Source organism: Anser cygnoides, chromosome 8 (genome assembly GCF_040182565.1).
Source record: "Anser cygnoides isolate HZ-2024a breed goose chromosome 8, Taihu_goose_T2T_genome, whole genome shotgun sequence".
NCBI classification, from domain to species: Eukaryota; Metazoa; Chordata; class Aves; order Anseriformes; family Anatidae; genus Anser; species Anser cygnoides.
The window spans coordinates 19,190,347-19,199,456 of record NC_089880.1 but is presented as its reverse complement, the minus strand read 5'-3'; the positions used below and the strand labels follow the sequence as shown (position 1 = coordinate 19,199,456).

Genomic DNA, 9,110 nt, shown 5'->3' with positions numbered 1-9,110 from the left:
CCATTGTTTCAATAATGAAATATCTCCAGAATTATTGTCAAATGTGTTTTTTTTTTTTTGAAATGACATCATTACACAGTGCCCCATGACAACCAGATATGAGGAAAGAATAACTTTGCAGAAGTCACATTTCTCAATCAACTTGAGCTTACAATTTTAATAGTACCATCAGTCAGATGGACACCGAAGTGATTGTGTATTTCAAAAGGTTCGAGAATACTGTCAGCTAGGAGTTATTCATCACATCCATACAGGAAAAAATGCAGAAATATAAATTATCCTTCTGTTTTCTGTAATGTAGTTATACACTGACTCCATTGAGTACTGTATAATGAAGAGGCTTCTGATGAACAGAATGTTAGCATGCTCAATACGTGGAAAATTGAGCAGAATTGCATATCTTTGTCATTTTCAGCAGTAAGACAACACCTAACTTTTTACCTGCCAGTTTTGGCAATTTTGTCAGAACTGAACAGCAGTTCAGGCCACTCTAATGTGCTTCCTTGTTTCTTCAAGCAATGTGTCATGGTTCAAGCAGATGTAGAGGATGAGCAAAGTGCAGAGAAAGCATGCAGCAGTAAGTAGGATCATTCAGTAGTGTCACCACCATAACCACTAGAAGTTATGGTGGCTCAAGTCCAACCAGTTGGTTCAAGAAGGAAACGTCACATCCACTACTCCCACATACTGGCTAGAATGAATCTTGTCATTTTGATATATTCATCCACTGTGTACATTTTGTAAGTTACTGCTACCAAGATATGAGTGGTTAGAAATGCTCCGTGAAATACGAGACTTAATATATATGGTGATTAGTGACTAGATCAAGATGACTGATGTTATTACTTTGATGAAGGTTTTGGTCCTTTCCAGAAGCTTCTCTTGCATACTCCCTGCCTTTAAAAGGGATTGCTGGCCTATGCACTATAAACAGCAGGCAGAAAGTGTCAGTAATCCAAAACCTGCATTACATGAACGAATTCCTAAATCATTCCTACTCGCCCAGGACTTCGCTCGTGCTACACTACTCCATGACAAAGGTCTCTAGGAAAACCAGTGTCTCTCCTCTTTCCACGCAGCATGTTTAGACTACACAGAACAAATTGACAGGACTATTTACTGTAACATGCAATCATTTCACAATGAGAAAAGTATTACAGAAACAGTTTCTGGAAACCATGAATGAAACTGGTAAAGGAGAAAGAGCTTTGCCTGTAAAATGATACAAACTGTGAAGATCTCTTGTGACATCTCTGTTTTGTTCATCAGAGGTGTGATAGCTAAATGGTGTATATTCCTTTCTTTCATACTTAGAATCAGTAATTAAAAAGAAGAACAAAAAGCAAAAGTAATTTTACTGTTCAAACAAAAGAAAAAAAAGATTTATTTTCCCTTGGAATCCATGACTAGATTTTCTGCAGGAAATAAATATACAGGGTGTCTAATGTATTTCTCTGCAGTTGCCTGCAGAAAACTACATGTTGACTTTTTTTCTTAATAGAAGCTAGGGAAGATTTTTTTCCTTCATCTTGTGCTTGTCTAACTTATTGCCATTAAGGTTGCAGATAATAAGTCTTCCATCTTCTTTAATGATAGGAATGAAATAAACTCTTCCCACTTCAGCACTGCTTTGAAAGCCTCCCTTCTGACGTGTCATCAAGGCAGTCCTGAACAGGCTTTAAAATGAGAGGGTTAAATGAACTGCAATTGTGCTTCCTCCTCCCACCTGTTGAATTCCATGACCTAGAAGTGAAAAAGTCAACTGCATCAATACCTGCCAGGTCAAACTGTTCCACATGATTATTGCAACTATATTTAGGATGCAATAGTGTGACACAGAATGACAGAAAATAATACTGAGACAATAGCAATACTAAGTGAAACTCAATAGAAAAAAAAAAAGGCACATAACAGAGGGGCGAACTGGCTGCCAGCTGGACAGCCAGAACTCCCTTTCTCAATACAGTCCACTGTAACTGACGCACAGCAGTTATAGTTCTGACCCGGTAGTGTTTCATTTTATTGGAATATTGCTGTTCTTAAATTAAGCCAGAAGGACCCCAGATCTATAATTTCTCTCCCACTCAAAAGCATTCTGCTGTTTTGGAAAACCGCCCCATCTCCAAGGAATATTATAAGAAATCCCATCCCATTAATACTTTTCCTTAGGAGTTAATTTCATCTCTATATAAGTCTATAAAAGGGTTCTTACATGGAGGTCAATAGAGTTGAACTAAAGCTGTGCAAAATGTTCAAAGAGCCACATGAAACTATATAAAACTCACCAGGTCTAAGGTGTGCACTAATAATTTGAACCAGCAGGGCTTTGCTCTAAATTTTATTGAGCCAGAGTACCTTTCATTAAAATCAGAAAAGTAATTTTTAGCACTATCTGGAACTGTACACATTTCTAGAGGCTAATTATTTCACTTTTCTTCCCCCCTCTCCCCTCTCCAGGCTGAATGCTGTGGCTGTTGCAGAGTCACTGGTATAAGTTTCATGGTAGACTTCTGGAAGCCTAATTGGCGCAGTGTGACCAGCATGACACCGGCTGCAGCTAAGCAGAGAGGCTCTCTATATCTGCCTTACATAATTCCCATTTCTAAAAGTAAAAATTCAAAAAGAAACTCTTTTAAACACTAACACATTGTGTTCCTGTCTCCTGCTGTGGCTGACCCAAAGAGAACAGCCAGCTGTTAGTGCTCCCAGCGAGCAGATCAGTCCTTCGGCTCAGCAGCAGAGGTCTGTGCTTTGGGGTGACAGGTCTCAGCCTCAGTCTGCTTGACAAAGCAATTATGTTGTTAGAAATCCCTACTAGTTTCCACACAAAGTTTCACTACCTATTTGTGTAACCACAGATAAGGAAGTGAATTGGTGTTAACTCTTTAACAGGCTCTTCAAAAAACCCTAGAATAGTCATTCAAATTCAAAATGTAAAGTATTGCCCAGATGGTATGTCAGCACACCTTCCCACTGCTTCATTTGGGATCCAAGCCTACAGCAAATACAATGGCAGAGAGCTAAGAAATGCTCGTTGCCTCAGTGACTCTTTTGTTAGTAACTCTACCTGAACAAGTATAACATTCACACTTCACTCTCATGATTACACATGCAGCAGAAGTGATTTAACAGCCAAAAAATGTTTACAAATATGCATGAGTCCCAGATTCACTCATACAGCTTAAAAAAAAATAAATAAATGGTACACTATTTATCGAGGGAAGAGGAGCTTCATGAAACTTCAGATTAGGTAAATCTGGTTTCCATTGCACCTGCATGAATAAGTGTATAAAACAACAGGAGCAGCAAAAGCAACTCCTTATATACAAATAAGTAAATAAATAAAAATAAAAATAGCTTTCTCAGGAAGGGAAGACTTTTCACACAAACACTAGCCAGAGAAGGTGTAGAAGTCAGTGGGTGAGCTGGATACATCATTTTCATCACTATAATTTTTATTTAAGTAGTTTTAACTCAAATTGCAAGAGACCTACTCAATTTAAATATAAGTTGAACTAAAAGTGTTGATAATAATTGAGCCTTTTAGACAAAATAGGATCAAGGAGATGAAAATGCTAGTATTGATTTTAGTGATTACAAAATAAGATATTGTTGAATTTGATGAGGGCAATCAGAGCAAAAAGATGTAAGACATGAAAAAATTAAGAGATGAAAATTTAATAAGAACTAGATGACCTTAAGAACTCAAGTAGCAAGAAAGAGATGAAACTGGATAATAAGCTGTTATGAAGCTAAAAGATTAAAAAATAATAATTAAGAATGACCATAACCAACATATGACCCATGGTAAAGTTAAGCAAAAATACTGTGCTGCAAAACTGAGTCATGTACTTCCACTATTCATGCATCAGAGTAAGGCTTGTTTCAAAAAAAAAAAAAAAAGGCAAAATGCAAATAATTACTTTCTTTGACTATAGCTTAGCAATACATATATAGCATTCTGTTTTGCTCCTGAATATTTGGAAGTATCTGACATCAAAATTTATTTTTTGTACTTTTAAGGTAGAACATTCAGCACCATTTTAAAAGCATAAAACCATACTAGCGAATAGTTTGTGATCAAAAAAAACACTGTACTGTGAAATCCACTTTGTGAAAATGACTCTACCAACAAGGAATATATAATTATGGGGAGAAATTCAATTCCCATTTTTGTTAGCATTTGTAGACTACATTTTCCCCACAGGTATCAGAAACACTGATCTTTATTTTTGGTCATTGTCAAGGTCCTTCTTTTTTTTTTTTTTTAATCCAAATGAAGTCTTCCTATAACCTGAGCTTATGGTCTTCTGAACCTGCGTATTTTCTTCCTCTGCATACCCTACGCCCTCCTGAGACATCATAAAAATTACCATTGAGAGCTGGGCACAAGCAGCATATGCGCTAATCATTGTGTTTTCCTTTCCCTTCACCATTCCAGAAGCAGATTTTGTCTGTAAACCACAGAAAACCAGACTCCACTATGTCTTCTTTCCTTCCATCCACATTTTCATTTCAAGCCTCAGCTCACAGAAACATTTTACAAAAAAACTTCAACTTTTCCCTGTGTGTTTTTTTCCAGTTGATTGCTACTCCTTGGCACCAATTATAAGTAACTGCTTCACAGCTGAACCAAAGCAGCACAGTCAGCAAAATCACAGCCTCTCCATCCTCAAGCAATCAGAGAGACTCAACGCGAGGAGCAAAGGTGAGGCAGATACTAGCCTAATAGGCCAACAAGGAATATGCCTGTAGTTTTTCCAGGCCCAGGCAGCTTGGTTTGTCAGAATGTAAATTTCTGGTAAACAGCTTCAGTACCAGTCTGATAAAGAACTACAGACACTGTAGACAATACAAAACCACTGGGACAAGGGGACTGCAGTTCCTGCCATACTAGAGCCAGTGTCAAAAATACAAGTATCTAATGAACTTGCTGCCTAGCTGGAGCGAGGCTCCTGTGGTCACTGGTCAATAGTGACTGAGATAACAGAAAGCAAAGACCATTCTCAGCACATATGCTTAATGACATGAGACGTCAAACAGTTCTCTGTACAAGCAACCCTGTGGGAATTTGCACACTGCCTCAATATCATGTTTCGCACCTTGATTCCTGACTGTGGTCCTTGATCCCGCTTCATACCTGCTCAGCCCTCATTCCTCTTGCATTTTCTTACTCCTGACCTTTGCTGTCTCTGCATTACAGCTTGCTTGACCAGCTCCAGCACCACCTGCTAACTTTTGCCTCACTGCTTGTTGCCTTGGCAGCCTCTCTCTAACCTAAGTGATTCCCTCAACGAGTTGATTTTTTTTTTATTTTTTTTTTTAATTATTATTATTACCATGGGTTCTTCGTTATGAACACAGCATTGATTTGTTACTGTGTCATCTACCTGGCCTACCCCACAAGCATGATCATCCTATCCAGGCAGGATTCAGTTCCTCAGGCCAGAATTCCTTTGCATTCCATGGGAAGGCAACACTAGAGCAGAGAGGTTCTCTTCACATCTCTCCTGCTTACAAGCTTTGAGCATCAGCACAAAAGACAGCTATATTAGGCTTGATTCAATCTCCTGTATTGTGCTTGCTCCTGCACGGTCAGGTTTCACTAAGAAGTACCACAGAAGGAGAAAAAAGAAACGTGATAAAGACAGATACACATGACACAGAAAGCGGCTCAGATCACTTTCATACCACACTGTGCTAACTGTTGGCAAGTGCTATGGCTTTAGCAGAAAATTTGGATATTGTTAGGTAACATCTTGCACGGATCACTACAGAAGTACCTCTTCTTACCATTATGTAATCTCTCTGACCAATCTAACAATCATGTCAGTGTATGCCAAAGTGGATTGCATTAATCTATTCCTTAGTATTCATAATGAAGCGCAATACAGTCTCTCTTAAAAGAGTGAGAAATAACAAACACACACACAAACTTATAACACAAGCATGATAGCTGTCTAGGGCAGCAGGTTAGTGTGGGCACAAAGTCACAACCTCAAGGAGAAACCCTCTCCTGCTGCCACATCAGCCCAGGCCTCCAAGCCAGCTCCATGACAGCAGCAGGGCATGGGCTTGTCAGCAATGGGTTACGCCACTCTGAGGAAAGGAGAGCTATCAGCTAGCACCCCTCAGCCATCAGCCCTCGTGCTGTCCCACGGAGCTGCCAGGCTAAGGAGGAGAAGGAACTGACAGAACAGGGTAAGAAGATGACGGCCACATGTGGCGTGAATACACACTGCAAGGGAAGGGAGCTGATTCTGCAGAGAGGATACAATATATCTACAACATCAGAAAGCTTTGAAACCATCCATGAAAAAAATGATAGTAAGGCAGAGAAAGTATTTTACAAACAAGAACGTGATCTGGGAAATCAATTCACTGTCAGCCAACTCAGACTACAGTACCATCAGCTGGATGATTTGCCTGTCCTTGAGTGACCAAGGATTGCAAGATCCTCTCCAACATCATGGTCAGGCTGCTCTACAATCCCTCACCACTATTAATAACAACTATTACTTTGTTGGTGTATATTCAAGTCAGAAGTCCAATAGTTGGTGCAAACCTTTATCTCATACACTTTCTGCTTAATATGTTGACCTTGCTGACCTTCCTTGTTCCCTCTGCTAAATACAGGAATAGCTGCAAACTGCTACAAACTCACCATAGAATCTCCAAAAAGAAAATCCTTACCTGTTTCCCTGTTTCACGCTCTGGCAGACACGAATACCACTGGCACTACTCCCCCAGTTTACATGTACGTAATTTTCTTACAATCCACACCCAAAGTTAAGAGGGAAATTTATAAAAAACCATCAAAGTCTTAAGTCCATTGACCAGCCCCTTGAACAGCAGCTGTGGGATAATAATCCAGAAAGCCTGATGCAAACATGTCTGTGTTCATCCTCTAACAGAAGGGAAAAGTTGGGCTAAAGCACTTGCCCTGTGTCATGCAGGAAATCATAGTAAAGACCGACGGTACTCTGGAAACAACACTTTCTTGAGGGTATAGTCATTTGTAAAGGGTACTCCTGTAGCCTCTCTAAATTACCTGTATTAAACTGCTTTCAATCTTATACTACAGTTCACCATAAGAATTGCATTTAGAGTTATTTTTAATATTCGTATGATCTGACAATGAAAATTCCCATTAATGTAGAAATCATAAGCAGTAATCAAAGTGATTCTCTCTTTCAGGCGTCCCTCATTTCTCACAAACATGCAAAACTACAAAACAACCAAACTAACAAACAGTATTTCATCACTTTTCTTTCACTTTCAATAATTCATGGGTCTAATATTTACTCTATTACCTGTGCAGCATAAATATTAATGACATGCCACTGTAAACTTTAGAGTACTTTCTGGCTAAATCAACAACCAGAAACTTTTGCCCTTGGCCTAAAGAGAAAAGTCTGTCATTGTGATTAATGTCAAAAATGACAAAATCTTGTAACTAAAATTAAGAAACATATTATTCTACACAAATATTTCACCAGTCTTTAAATGCATATCACAAAGGTTTGAAATATGTTTTTAAAGAATATGTCACAAAGCAAACCATGAAATTATTGTATTGCATGGAAGTATTTGCAATCTTTTACTGCATTACAATGTCCTGAAAGTTCTATGCCTTCCATTTCACATGTTTAACATTATGATGCAATAGTAAAAATGAAGGTTAATCCCCATCTTCCCTGATTAATTAATTTCACCTGAGTTTTAAAGGAAAGAGAATTTAAATAATATTTATGATGGAAGAATGGAAAGCATTGGGTCTCCAAACTATCCACCTATAAACAAATAAATTAAATGGGAATTTTTCCTTCAGTTTATCTGAAGTAAAAACAGTACTCATCTATGATTTCATTGAGTTAATCTACTCAGAATCTAGAAACTTCCGATGGCACAATTCTGCTAACACACATTTTAAAGGTTCCTGCATTTCCCTAATGTTACTATTAATAATGATTTATCCTTTCTTTAACGCACAAAACTCTAGTCAGTGCAGTTCAACAACTTGATGAATCAAGTTTAGCATTTGCACAGTGCTGACAGAAAAACAGTTGATGAAAGTAGGAATCTGCAACTCTGTCATTCTTTAGAGTCATAAGCATCTGGTGAGAGATTGTCATCTTACAGAGTCAAAGAAAATTTGGACTCCTGGACTCTGAACTAACACTTATTCTAGTTAATAGAGTTTTTACCCCGACTTTCTCAATTTACTAAAGGAGCAAAAAGGGCAGTTATCTTTTTTTTTTTTTTTTTCCTGTGAAGCTGTAAATCTTTAAATGGTTTTCTGACATTTTGACAATTATTGGCAGTCTTCTATTAACTGGGGGCTGCCTGGGATGGGCAGAACGCTTATCAGCTATCTCTCTCACTACCATCAGGAAGAACTCAAAAACCAAGTCAGATATTTAGTAGCAGATGAGTGAAACGTAGCATTTTTGCAACCTTAGGCAGTCTTTGTTCTCAATTCTGTTCAGCTCTTCTCTCCTAAGTTTGGCTTACTGATCAAAGTCCAAAACGTGAGGGCTAAAATATGCCTAGTTTAGCATGCAAATACAAAGATCAAAAGCATCCCTCCTTTATATGAACACACACAGACCATCCTGGTCAACAACCCCATACATCCCACTCTGGTTTATGCCAGAAGGAATATGAGATCTAAAGCAGACTCAGAGGACAGGAGAGAGAAAAAATTAGTGGCCTGTCATTTCCACCTATTCCAGCAATTAGCCACAAGCTGTAGCATGAGCAATACTTTTTATACCATGAAATTTCAAAGTATCAGAGTTACACAGTGCTGAAAGAACTATAAACAGGGTTTCCAGATTTATGGCTTCCAGGAAGAAAAGCAAAAAGCTTAACACTTCCTTTTTTGTTTTATGTAATATCTCATGGAAATATCATCCATCAGCAATTGCACCATAGAGTGTTTGTTTTACTATTATAGTTTTCACAATGTGTCCACACAGTTTTTAGAGTCCTTGGCCTTTAAAGGCCTAGAAAAGAGAAAGTAGTTTTGGGTGGATATAAAAATGAATATTTATAAAAAAGAAAACTACTTTCCCTGCTTGAAGAAGGAGAAAAAATCTTGTTAAATC

At 38.2% G+C, this 9,110-nt stretch overlaps 1 long non-coding RNA gene across 2 annotated transcripts in view; it reads right to left on the bottom strand.

Annotated features, from left to right (window-relative positions):
• Window positions 1–663: 663 nt before the first annotated feature.
• LOC136791401 (uncharacterized) overlaps window positions 664–9,110 on the bottom strand; it is a 48,846-nt gene continuing 40,399 nt past the window's right edge. For both annotated transcript variants that reach the window (XR_010833370.1, XR_010833371.1), the window contains one exon: window positions 664–1,743. This is a non-coding gene — a long non-coding RNA (uncharacterized lncRNA). The remainder of the gene's footprint in view (window positions 1,744–9,110) is intronic.